We start from the raw sequence: 11,624 nt of genomic DNA, 5'->3' as shown, positions 1-11,624 counted from the left end.
AAGAAGACATTGATAAAATATACTTAATTGAAATTTAAAATTTCAATTCAACAAGAGACAACACTAATAAAATGAGTAACAAAAATAGCAAACTGGGGGAAAATATTTGCAAAACTTTTACCTGACGAAGGATTAATGTCCAGGAACTATAAAAAACTACTACAAGTCAATAGTAAAGAGAAAACGAACCCAATTTTTAAAATGGAAAAAAGATTTGAACAAACATTTTACAAAGGAAGATAGACAATAAGCACCTGAAATAATGTTCCACATCATTAGTCATTAGGGAAATTCAGATTAAAGCTACAGTGAGATACAACTACAAACCTGTTAAAATGACTGGTTAAAATGAAAAAAAAAACGACAACATCAAATGTTGGCAAGAACGTAGAGCAAATTAAACTCTCATGCATTGCCCTAGTGGGAGTGTAAAGATGGTACAATCACTTTGCAAATATGTTTGGCAGTGTTTTTATTTAATTAAACATATCCATTCTAATTCTAGGCATTCACTGCAGGAAAATGAAAATATATAGAAACAAAAAGTCTTGTTCATTATAGCTTTGTTCAAAGTAAATAAGAACTGGAAACAACCTAATGCCTATCAAAAAAATGAATGATTTCGGGCGCTTCTGTGAGGCTGAGACCCGAGCCGGTCCGCTGGGCGGCAGGTGGCGGGGCTGGAGGGGCGCGCGTGGCGGCGGCCCTACGTGTAGGCGCGGAGGCGGCCATGGCAGGCAACTTTGACTCGGAGGAGCGGAGTAGCTAGTACTGGGGACAGCTGAGCCGACAAGAGGCGGTGGCGCTGTTGCAGGGCCAGCGGCACGGGGTGTTCCTGGTGCGGGACTCAAGCACCAGCCCCGGGGACTATGTGCTCAGCGTCTCCGAGAACTCGCGCGTCTCCCACTACATCATCAACAGTAGCGGCCCGCGCCCGCCAGTGCCGCCGTCGCCCGCCCAGCCTCCGCCGGGGGTGAGCCCCTCCAGACTTCGAATAGGAGATCAAGAGTTCGATTCATTGCCTGCGTTACTGGAATTCTACAAAATACACTATTTGGACACTACAACGTTGATAGAACCAGTTTCCAGATCCAGGCAGGGTAGTGGAGTGATTCTTAGGCAGGAAGAGGCAGAGTATGTGCGAGCCCTCTGACTTTAATGGAAATGATGATGAAGAAGATCTTCCCTTTAAGAAAGGAGATATCCTGAGAATCCGAGATAAGCCTGAAGAGCAGTGGTAGAATGCAGAGGACAGCGAAGGCAAGAGAGGGATGATCCCAGTCCCTTACGTCGAGAAATATAGACCTGCCTCCGCCTCGGTATCGGCTCTGATTGGAGGTAACCAGGAGGGTTCCCACCCACAGCCATTGGGTGGGCCGGAGCCCGGGCCCTATGCCCAACCCAGCGTCAACACTCCGCTCCCTAACCTCCAGAATGGGCCCATTTATGCCAGGGTTATCCAGAAGCGAGTCCCTAATGCCTACGACAAGACAGCCTTGGCTTTGGAGGTCGGTGAGCTGGTAAAGGTTACGAAGATTAATGTGAGTGGTCAGTGGGAAGGGGAGTGTAATGGCAAACGAGGTCACTTCCCATTCACACATGTCCGTCTGCTGGATCAACAGAATCCCGATGAGGACTTCAGCTGAGTATAGCTCAACAAACAGTTTTGCTGACAGATGGGAACAATCCTTTTTTTTTCCAACTGCCATCTATACAATTCTTTTACAGATGTCAAAAGCAGTCTAGTTTATATAAGCATTCTGTTACCTGTGATCTTTTTTAGACTCAATTCCTAGTCTTATTCACCGTATTCAGGGTACAAAGCTAGAGGGCTTGTGTGTTAACTTCTGAATTGGCAGTTTTAGGTGGCAGTGGCTGTGCCTGTGTGCATCAGAACGGAAAGGGGTCTTGCCTCCTTTCTCTCAGGCAATGCAGTTCAACCTGTGGAAAACTGATGGACAGGAGGGGAGGATTGGACACTGCTTTACCCTGATTTAAGTAAAGGTTTTATTTTATTTTTTGTTTCATTCTGAAACCATACTGTCAAATGGCAATAGACTGTTTTCTTCCACCCCGTGAAGTAATCATGCACCGTGTGACTAGTACCCAGTGGGATTGCTTTTTTCTTTTATAGAACATGACCATTGTATGACTCATTCTGACATTTCAGATCCTGAGAATTCTGAGGACACTACTAGAGGCATTTGTCTTCCTACCTAGTCAATGCTTCATACTTTTTCTTGGGATTCTTTCAACCTTTGTCATTCTTTTACCCCAAACCTGCAAGTAGTTTAACTCTTAAGATAAGTGAGTGTGTATTTTCATTCCAGATGAGAAGCAGAATGTGCAGAGCACTTTATTCGGTGCATAGCTTTAAGCCAGTATTGGATTCACTAAGTGGACAGCCAAATGCCCAGTTCTCTGCCTTCCTCCAAGGGGTCACACTGCTACAGCAGTTAAATGGACTCCTGGCTGACAGGATCCAGCAGGTCATTTCTCCTAAGTGTCGGTATCCTATTAGGGGACTGTTGGAATTCTTAAATTCTACTTGGAGTGAAGGACCAATCACTTAGAATATTCCATAGAAGGTTTTGGGCCAATCTACCCTCTGCTTTATGTGCAACTTGTATAAAAAGTCAAGTTAGAATTACATAAGTGTGGGGGTAGGCTTAGTGCTTTGAAATATGTCTGAACCAGTCATGAATTACTTATGTATTACTTGTTTCACATGGTCAGAATAGTGCTTGAAGTACATTTTTAAATGCCTTCATTTTTGCCTTTTTTTTTTTTTTTTAATTTTTCAGGTTTAGTTTACAAACTCTTTTAAGAGTGGAATGGTTCATATATAGGGTCAGGTGCTCCAAAGAATAGACTCCTGAGACCAAAAAAATGATCTAGGCTTATTTATACTACAGCATAAAACTTTCAAAGTTAGTTTCCAGTTCAAAAAGGCACTTATTGGTCTGTGGTGTGGTATGACCAATAGAAACACCTTATATTTTACTTTGGTTCTCATTTTAGAAAAGTAATATACCTTTATAATTGTTTTACATAGGTTAATATAACTTTCTATTATTTGGACATATAGCAAATCATGGTATCTAAGTGACTAGTACAATACTTGTCATACAGTTGGTGTGCAGATGTTTTGAGAGTGAATGAGGGGAATGCAGAAGCTTGTTATATGGCACAGAGAGCCAGCTGGCACAGGAGTTCATAAATTACCACAAGCAAAGTGAGTTGACACTAATTTAATATATTTTTACCTCACACAAAGGTAAGGCTTGATAAAGACATTAATAGTTGACTTTAAAAATGTTAGCACAGTGCTATGCACAGTGGTGCTCAATAATGTTGGATGAACAGATTTGCAATATTAGACTTAATTCCATCTGACTGCTCTGTTAATTTTCAGTTACAGCATTGATACTGTAAAATCCAAATACACATTAAATCTCATTTTCCATCAAAGTATGACATCTGAAATATTTGTAGAGAAATCTTGTCACAACTTATTTGAATGTTTGTTTCCTTTTGCCTTTGACTTTGATTATTGGCTTGTAATGTCTTTTCATCATATGTAATATTAGTGGAACATACAGCTCTACCTAAATCATAAGAATTGCTCATGATTGGTTGTCCAGAGCTATTACATGAACTGTTGGGTTGAGTTCGACTGTATGTGCCAGTTTTTGGACCTCAAGAAATCAAATGACTTTTTAAAAGTAGCTTCCAAAAGCAAATGCTAGAATCCTATTCAAGTGCATATGTACATTGTCACAGAGCAAAGTAAACTGAAATTGGCTGCTATATTTTATATAATCATTTCTGCAAATACCCAGTTTTGGGATACTAATATTTGACATCATTAATTCTTATTAATTTGTTGGAATTGTTATTGTTAATAATGCAAATAGATAACTTTAATTATCCTTAAGTAACATTTCACTATTAATGGTTTGAAATGGGTGATAAGCAAACCAGTTTGAAATAAGATCTGAACATGTGCCATTGTATTATAACACTATACACTTTCTTGACAGTTAAATTTTAAAAAACTTTTTTTTTGTTTTTTTTTTTGTTTTTGGTAGCATGTATTGTATATGTTTATAGTATATGTAGTAAATAAAAATATGGCCAAATGTTTGGCTTGGTGATCTTTTGAAAAAAAAATGAATGAATTAACAAAATGTAGTATAACCATACAATAGAATACTATCCATAAAAGATATATTCAGTAGATACCTAGCAATGGTATTGCTGGGTCGTATGGCAATTCTATATTCAGCTTTTTGAGGAACCGCCAAACTGCCTTCCACAGTGGTTGCACCCTTTGACATTCCCACCAACAGTGGATAAGTGTGCCTCTTTCTCCGCATCCTCTCCAGCACTTGTCATTTTCTGTTTTGTTGATAATGGCCATTCTGGTGGGTGTGAGATGATATCTCATTGTGGTTTTGATTTGCATTTCTCTAATGGCCAGGGACATTGAGCATCTCTTCATGTGCCTCTTGGCCATCCGTATTTCTTCTTCTGGTAGGTGTCTGTTCAAGTCTTTTTCCCATTTTGTAATTGGGTTGGCTGTCTTTTTGCTGTTGAGTTGAACAATCTCTTTATAAATTCTGGATACTAGACCTTTATCTGATATGTCATTTCCAAATATTGTCTCCCATTATGTAGGCTGTCTTTCTACTTTCTTGATGAAGTTCTTTGATGCACAAAAGTGTTTAATTTTGAGGAGCTCCCATTTATTTATTTCTTTCTTCAGTGAACGGACATTCGAGAATAAACTTGAAATATGTCATTGGTAACAGAGTTCAGCAGGAGTTAGAAACAGGGTAAGACAATGGGTAATTGAAGCTGAAGGGATACAGACTGTGCAACAGGACTAGATACAAAAACTCAAAAATGGACAGCACAATAATACCTAATTGTAAAGTAATCATGTTAAAACACTGAATGAAGCTGCATCTGAGCTAAAAAAAAAAAAAAGATATATTCAATGATATGCATAAATATCAAAACACTATGCTGATTGAAAAAAAGCCAGATAAAAAAGATGACATAATGCATAATTCCATTCAGATGAAGTTGAATAATGTAGCTTGAAAAACATGTGCTGAAGTTGCCTCTGGAGTAGGGGGATTGATTGGAAAACATTACAGGGGAATTTTGTAGGATTTTGTAAATATTCTATGATTATGTGTGACATGTTTTTTGCATTGGTCATTAACTTTTCATTTATCTTGAGAAGGAGAGGTGGACAATGATTGTGAAGGGGCATGAGGGGCAGAAGTTTATTTACTTTATGATAATCCTTTAACTGTAAATTTAAGATTTGTGCACTTTTCCTAAATGTATATTATACTTTAAATCGTAGTTAAAAATCAGAAATATCTTTAGATGACATATTGCCCATTTCGCTCACTTTCTATAGTTTAGTGGCAAATTTGCATGGTCAGATTCAGATACCTTCCTTGGGAACTCCTGAAGCCTGGCTTCCATGCTTGATCAGATGTTCCCCGAAGCTGAACACGGTAGGGCACAAACTGCACCATGTTGACTTGAATTCTCTGACAAATAAGCCTTGTTGTGGCTTTCCTGGAGAGCAACTGGTCTAATTGGCGTAATGAAGCCAAGAACATCTTGTTCAGCTCTGTTTTCTTCATAAGAACATGGCGTTATTTATCTTAAAAGTTACCCAGTGGAAATGGCCAACTTGTTCTAGCTACATTGCATGGACACACCAAGATAAACCAAATACACACCAGAGCCCATGAGCACTTGGCACTGTCTCTGGAATTCAGCAGGATTAGCTCCTGCTGGCTTCCACTCCCTGGCCTTGGTTTCTGAGGTTCTCTGCTCTTCACCTCCCATAGTTGACTCTGCACCTTGGTCCCTTATTTATTTATCAGCCTGATGAGTCTTTCCAGTTGCATGGCTCCTGATCTGAGAGGGAAAGTGCATCTGGCCATAGGTTTTTTTTTTTTTTTTGGCATGAGCAGGCGCTGGGAATCAAACCCGGGTCTCCAGCATAGCAGGTGAGAACTCTGCCTGCTGAGCCACCGTGGCCCACTCTGGCCACAGGCTTTTGAGAGGAAAGACAAAGTAGCCTGCATTTGACCTTTTTGGACCCCTTGCAGTAAGAGGGGCTTTAACTATAAGGCATATCTTTACTTAAATGATATTGCTTTATGAAATGTTTTTGATATCTCTGGACCCCTGGCTGTGAGAGGGCTTTAACAATGAGGCATATCCTTACTTCAATTATATTGCTTTATGAAATGTTTTGTATCCTTTTTGTATACTAACTTACAGATTTATAAACATTGCCTTTAGGGTCCCATGAGTCTTTGTAGCCCTGTTTGACTAATACTGTTAGAGTACCAGACTAGATCAACTTTCCCAAGGGACCTCTCAATATTTTCATATTCAAGCCAATCTTTTTTTTTTAATGTTATTTTCCTTTATTTACTAGCTTCACAGCATAATGAGTTGGTTCCATAGAAAGTCCAATGGCAAGCAATTTTTCTTTTAGTATCATAATGAACTCATGGATTTCAACAAACATAAAGCAGATATTGTTTTGATGATCCAATCATCCCATTGCTGGCCAATGAGAGTTTCTAAATTGGGTCCTGAGTCCTTTTGGCACTATTCCAGTTGCCTTTTGACAGCTTCCTAAATCTCTTGGATAACTAAAGTTCCAGGTTCATCTTATGCATTTCTTACTGCAGCCCTGGAATGAACCATTTCTCCAAAGAATCCTGTTTCCTTCGTGTAGGAAATGGTATTTAGAAACTACTGTCTGGGTGATAGGGTATTCAGTGGTATTGGGGAAGTCATTATTATATTGCCTAAGTATGCAGCTATGAAGACATCTTTCATATTTACATGCAGGAAAAAATGTCTTTTCATTTGGAATTAAATATAAGAAGAAAAATGGCTCCTTGCACACTGAGCAAACCAACTGAGCAACACATATAAATAAAAAAAGCAATCCTACCACAAATGGAAATAAGTTTGTCATAGTTTATTCTGAGTGAGTTATGGTATGTTCAAAGGAGGCATTTAAAATTAAGAAGGCATAAAGCTTATCAGGAAGTCTAGCAAATAGCATAACTTTCAATTCAGTTCCATATTCTGGTTTATCAAGTAAAAGAAGAAAAAGAGAAACTCAGAGGAGGTAAAACGGAGGTAAGAAGAGCTTAGAGAGAAGAAACATTTACTGCTCACTTTCTCCAACATCCAAAATATAAACAAATCCTACAAAATACACCCGAACCCATCACTTCCCACTTTTTACCATTTCTGCTTCTACGGACCTGTTTCTAACCATCATCATTTCTTACCTCAAGTATCTCCCTGCTTCAGCCTTCCACCTGGAGACCTCTACTACAGTCTCCACAGCAGCCAGAATGATCTTTTTAGATATTTTTTACATTCCACAGTCCTTCCTGTTGTCCACAAAGCCCAAACTCTTTTACCCTTCAGTTATCTGCATGGCCTCATTTCTTGCCTGCTCCTGGCTCCCTCTCTTACTCATTCCTCTGCATTTTCTTCTCTGTCTCTTTGGTTATTCTCCCAGATATACTTATCTTCAAAGCACTTAACACCACCTGATATGGTATATGCTTATGTGTTGACTTTGTTTATAGTAGGGATTACGGATTGAATTTTGTTCCTGTGTATTAGTCAGGGCTCTTGAAAGAGACAGAACCAATAGGAGATATCTGTAAATATGAGATTTATAAAACTGTCTCACGCAACTGTGGGGACACAAGTCCAAAATCTGTGGGGCAGACTGCGAGCTGGCAGCCCCAATGAAAGTCCTGAGTGAATTCCCCAGGAGAGAATTCACAGGCTGGCTGAAGCAGAAAGAGAGATTGTCTCTTCTGAATTCTTCTTAAAAGCCTTCAGGTGATTAGGTCAAGTGTCACTCACTACAGAAGACACTCCCCTTAGCCAAATGCCAATGTAATCAACCAAAGATGCAACCAACATGCTCATGATTTAAGTTCACAAAATATCCTCACAGCAACAGATAAGCCAGTCCTTGCTTGACCAGACAACTGGCACCATCATTTGGCCAAGTTAACACATGAACCTAACCATCACACTCCCCAAAAAACACGTTCAAGTTCTAATACCTGTCTTTTGAATATGACCTCATTTGGAAATACAGTCTTTCAAGATTTTACCAGTCAAAATGAGGCTGACTGGACTAGGGTGGACCCTTGTCCAATATGAGTTAGTCCTTTCAAAAAAAGGGGAGGAGAGACAGACACACAAAAAGAGAATGGTCATATGATGATAGAAGTGGAGATTGGAGTTTGTACTTCCATAAGCCAAAGAAAACCAAGGATTGTTTGCTACTACCAGAAGCCAGGAGAGACACAAGGAACATATTCATCCCTAGAAAGTGATTTTTTAAATATAATGTGCATTTAGGAAAAGGTTACAAATCATTAATTTATAGTTAAAGGATTATTATAAAGTAAATAAACCTCTGTCCTTCATGCTCCTTCACAATCCCTCCCCATGTCTTGATTTCAGACTTCTGGCCTCAAGAATTGTGAGACAATAGCTTTCTGTTGTTTGAAGCCACCTAACCTGTGGTAGTTTGGTGTGGCAATCCTAAGAAATGAAACAGGCTTACCTACCTGCCTCCCTAAACCCACTGCAATATAAAGTCAATGAGAAAAGGAAGGTAAAAGTTGCATTTGTTTTGTATAGTCCTATAGCTCCAGTGCCTAAAACAATGTGTGGCATGTAGTAGGTGTTCACATATTTGAAGAATGAATAAATGAGAGTTGGGGAAGGGGGCTGTGAAGCTAAGAAGTATATAAATACACGTGTTTATGTGTTGTAGGTGTGTGCACACATATACACACACATATACAGGACATGGTAATAATAATGTTATTATGAATTTGAGAGAAAAAGGACTTGAGAGGTTACAGGTTAGGACCAAAAGATGGCTGCAAAAACAAACAAAGGTAACAAAGGACGGAACAAAATGAAAAACAATCCAGAGTAAGATAGAAGCTAAGAAGGGACTGGGGGAGAGTGAGAATAAAATGCAAAGGCGTTGGTTCTCTCGCCATCTCTACCCCTTGCTTTAGCCTCTGTAAGTCCCTGGATAGGGTGCAGGGCCCCTCCCATGTCTGACACTCTTGCTTGTCCTCCACTTTTCTCCTCTTACTCTGGACTCTCATACTTTCTGGGGCGGAGTAGGTGAGATTGAGGGAGGGCATCTTCTTGTCTGAGATGCAAAGACTGAGAACTCTGCACTAGTTCTCTACTGCCCTTCAGGCCAACTTTCCCTGAGACATTAAGACAGGATTTTCCATGTTGATGCTGAAATGGAAGAACATCCATGGGAAAATATGAACCTTGGTTCATTTCAGAATATCATTTCATAAATCTGCTTGCTCTTTCTCACCCAGAAGAAGAGGCAGAGAACCTAGAGGGAAACACAGAGGGAGGGATAGTTGGGTTGATGATAAAGAATACCAGTGAGTACTGAAAAGTAAAGTACCTAGAAGGAAAGGGGTCAGGTCCCCTCCACACCCATCCTCACAGGAGATGTCTCCTTCCCACTTGGTCTTGCACAACCTCCCTCTTTCATGCCAGAAGATCTGGGAGTCCAGCTTCAGAAAGTGTTTGTAGTATGGGGGAGATGGCATGGGAGCTATGCATATCCACACTAGCATACCAACCTCTGTGAAGCTCACTAGCACAAGATTTTTGTCATTATATATCTGTTAATTTATTGGGTATAAGCTTGTACTTTGTTGCTTTCATTTGCATTCTTTTATTACTTGAAGTCATTTTTCCAAATGGCTGTTTGCTGTCCTTGTGTGTACTGGCTGTTCTCAGGTTTTGCCTACAATTGATTCCTTGAGCAAACTTCCTTCTGTTGATGCTTTAAAATTGGCTCTCGTGTATATTTTTAATGTGTTTACTCAGATTTGTCTCTCTTTTTTTTGTGGTTCCCATATAATCTTTTTTTATTCTATTAACATATATATAGCTTAAAATTTCCCTTTTTAAATTCCCAATTTCTGGACTACACATGAAGGTTCCTAATGATTGTCTTTATTTTTTAGAAACCCAAGCTCTCTTTTTGTTGCTCTTTTGATTTCCTGTCTAACCATCGTGCTGCTTGGACACAATGCCCAAACATATTTTGTACCTTTGTCCACTATATTTTTGTTTTCAAAATCTGTACCTTTTATCAGTGAAATAAGCAATACATGTAGGGACAAATTTGTATGATGCCTCTTACAAGAGATCTAGAAATAGAAAATTTGCAGAGATAGAAAATAGATTAGAGTTTACTGGAGCATGGAGGTGGTAAGGAGGAGTATATGACCGGTGGGTATGGAGCAATGTACATAAAATTTTAAAAAATCATCCTGGGAAAAAAATTGAAATGGTCTTTTGCTCTGATCAGAAATGAGAAGTGATTTTCAACTGAGGGCTGATTTGGCCCCCAGAGGATACTTGGCAAATAAAAAACTATCACTTTTATTTTTTTTTTTTAGTCTTGGGATATAACGTTTTCTTTTTCTGACATGTCTCTTAGAATCTTCTTGGTCCTTTGGAATGAGAAGGAGGTCTAAAGCAGGGTAAAGTTCTGTGGGCAGAGAGATCATGGCAGAAGCCACAGGTTGACACTGTGCCTGAGGTTGGTGAGAATTGCATGTAATGAAAATATGGTGGGGGAAGAGTGCGTAGGTGGGGGTTGAGATAGGAAGAAGACCAGGATGCAGGATCCAAGGAAATACATATTGTTGAATTAGAAAAGAAGTATATTGCCACAGGCATATTGAAAGCATTCCAACAAGACAGAAAATTATAGAATTTCATGGAAGTGTCACCCTTTCTCCAAGTACTGGGTTAACAGTAGACAGTGAAGCATATGCTTGGTGCTCCAGTTACAATGCAAGTATTTTCTGGATGAGAGGAAAATCAAAATTCTCTTGAGTTTTCCTTAAACTTATTTTATGGTTTTTAAAATTTATTAAAAAGTACCTTAATTGTTTTGGTGTTTGGTGCCAGTGAAAGGAATTAATAAGGTCTAGCCTACCCCATAAGGATGTCAGGTCTTCTTACATAAATAATGGTCAGATCATTTATCCCGCATCTTTGCTTAATAAATAACAAGGTGAGTGTGCTACGGGCTCTCCTTTTCTGTAGGACATATGATCTGTCTTATCCTTTATAGTAGCTCTGTGCATTCACTAGCAAGATGTCCTCAAAATATATTTAAACATTTACGTATTGGTAAGCATTAGATAATCTTCACCAGTTTTCTATGGCAAACAATGTGACAATAAGGAGACATTATTTATACGTCGTTGTGCACAGGTTGACCTATTTATACAGGTTAGATTCCTAGAACTGGCTGCTCAGTCAAAAAAAATGTGCATTTAAGTTCGGATAGATGCAGCTCTTCCAAAATGCTGTACTACTTCAGCAGAGTAGGAGGATTTTGCCACATCCTAGATTTTATCCATCAATTTGTTCTTGTTCATCTAATAGGGGAAAATTAATATTTCAAGATTCCTAAGCAGTTGTGAATATCAAGGTATTATGATTTTGAAGTTGTGTGTTAA

The 11,624-nt window shown here is 39.0% G+C and overlaps 1 pseudogene across 1 annotated transcript in view; it reads left to right on the top strand.

Annotated features, from left to right (window-relative positions):
- Positions 1–730: 730 nt before the first annotated feature.
- The window catches only part of LOC143651611 (adapter molecule crk-like), a 66,445-nt pseudogene continuing 55,551 nt past the window's right edge, over positions 731–11,624 (top strand). The window contains exon 1 of the transcript XR_013160069.1: positions 731–1,338. The product of XR_013160069.1 is annotated as an adapter molecule crk-like (transcript). The remainder of the gene's footprint in view (positions 1,339–11,624) is intronic.

Source organism: Tamandua tetradactyla, chromosome 12, assembly GCF_023851605.1.
Source record: "Tamandua tetradactyla isolate mTamTet1 chromosome 12, mTamTet1.pri, whole genome shotgun sequence".
Lineage (NCBI taxonomy): Eukaryota > Metazoa > Chordata > Mammalia > Pilosa > Myrmecophagidae > Tamandua > Tamandua tetradactyla.
This window is presented reverse-complemented; position numbering and strand designations above follow the sequence as displayed.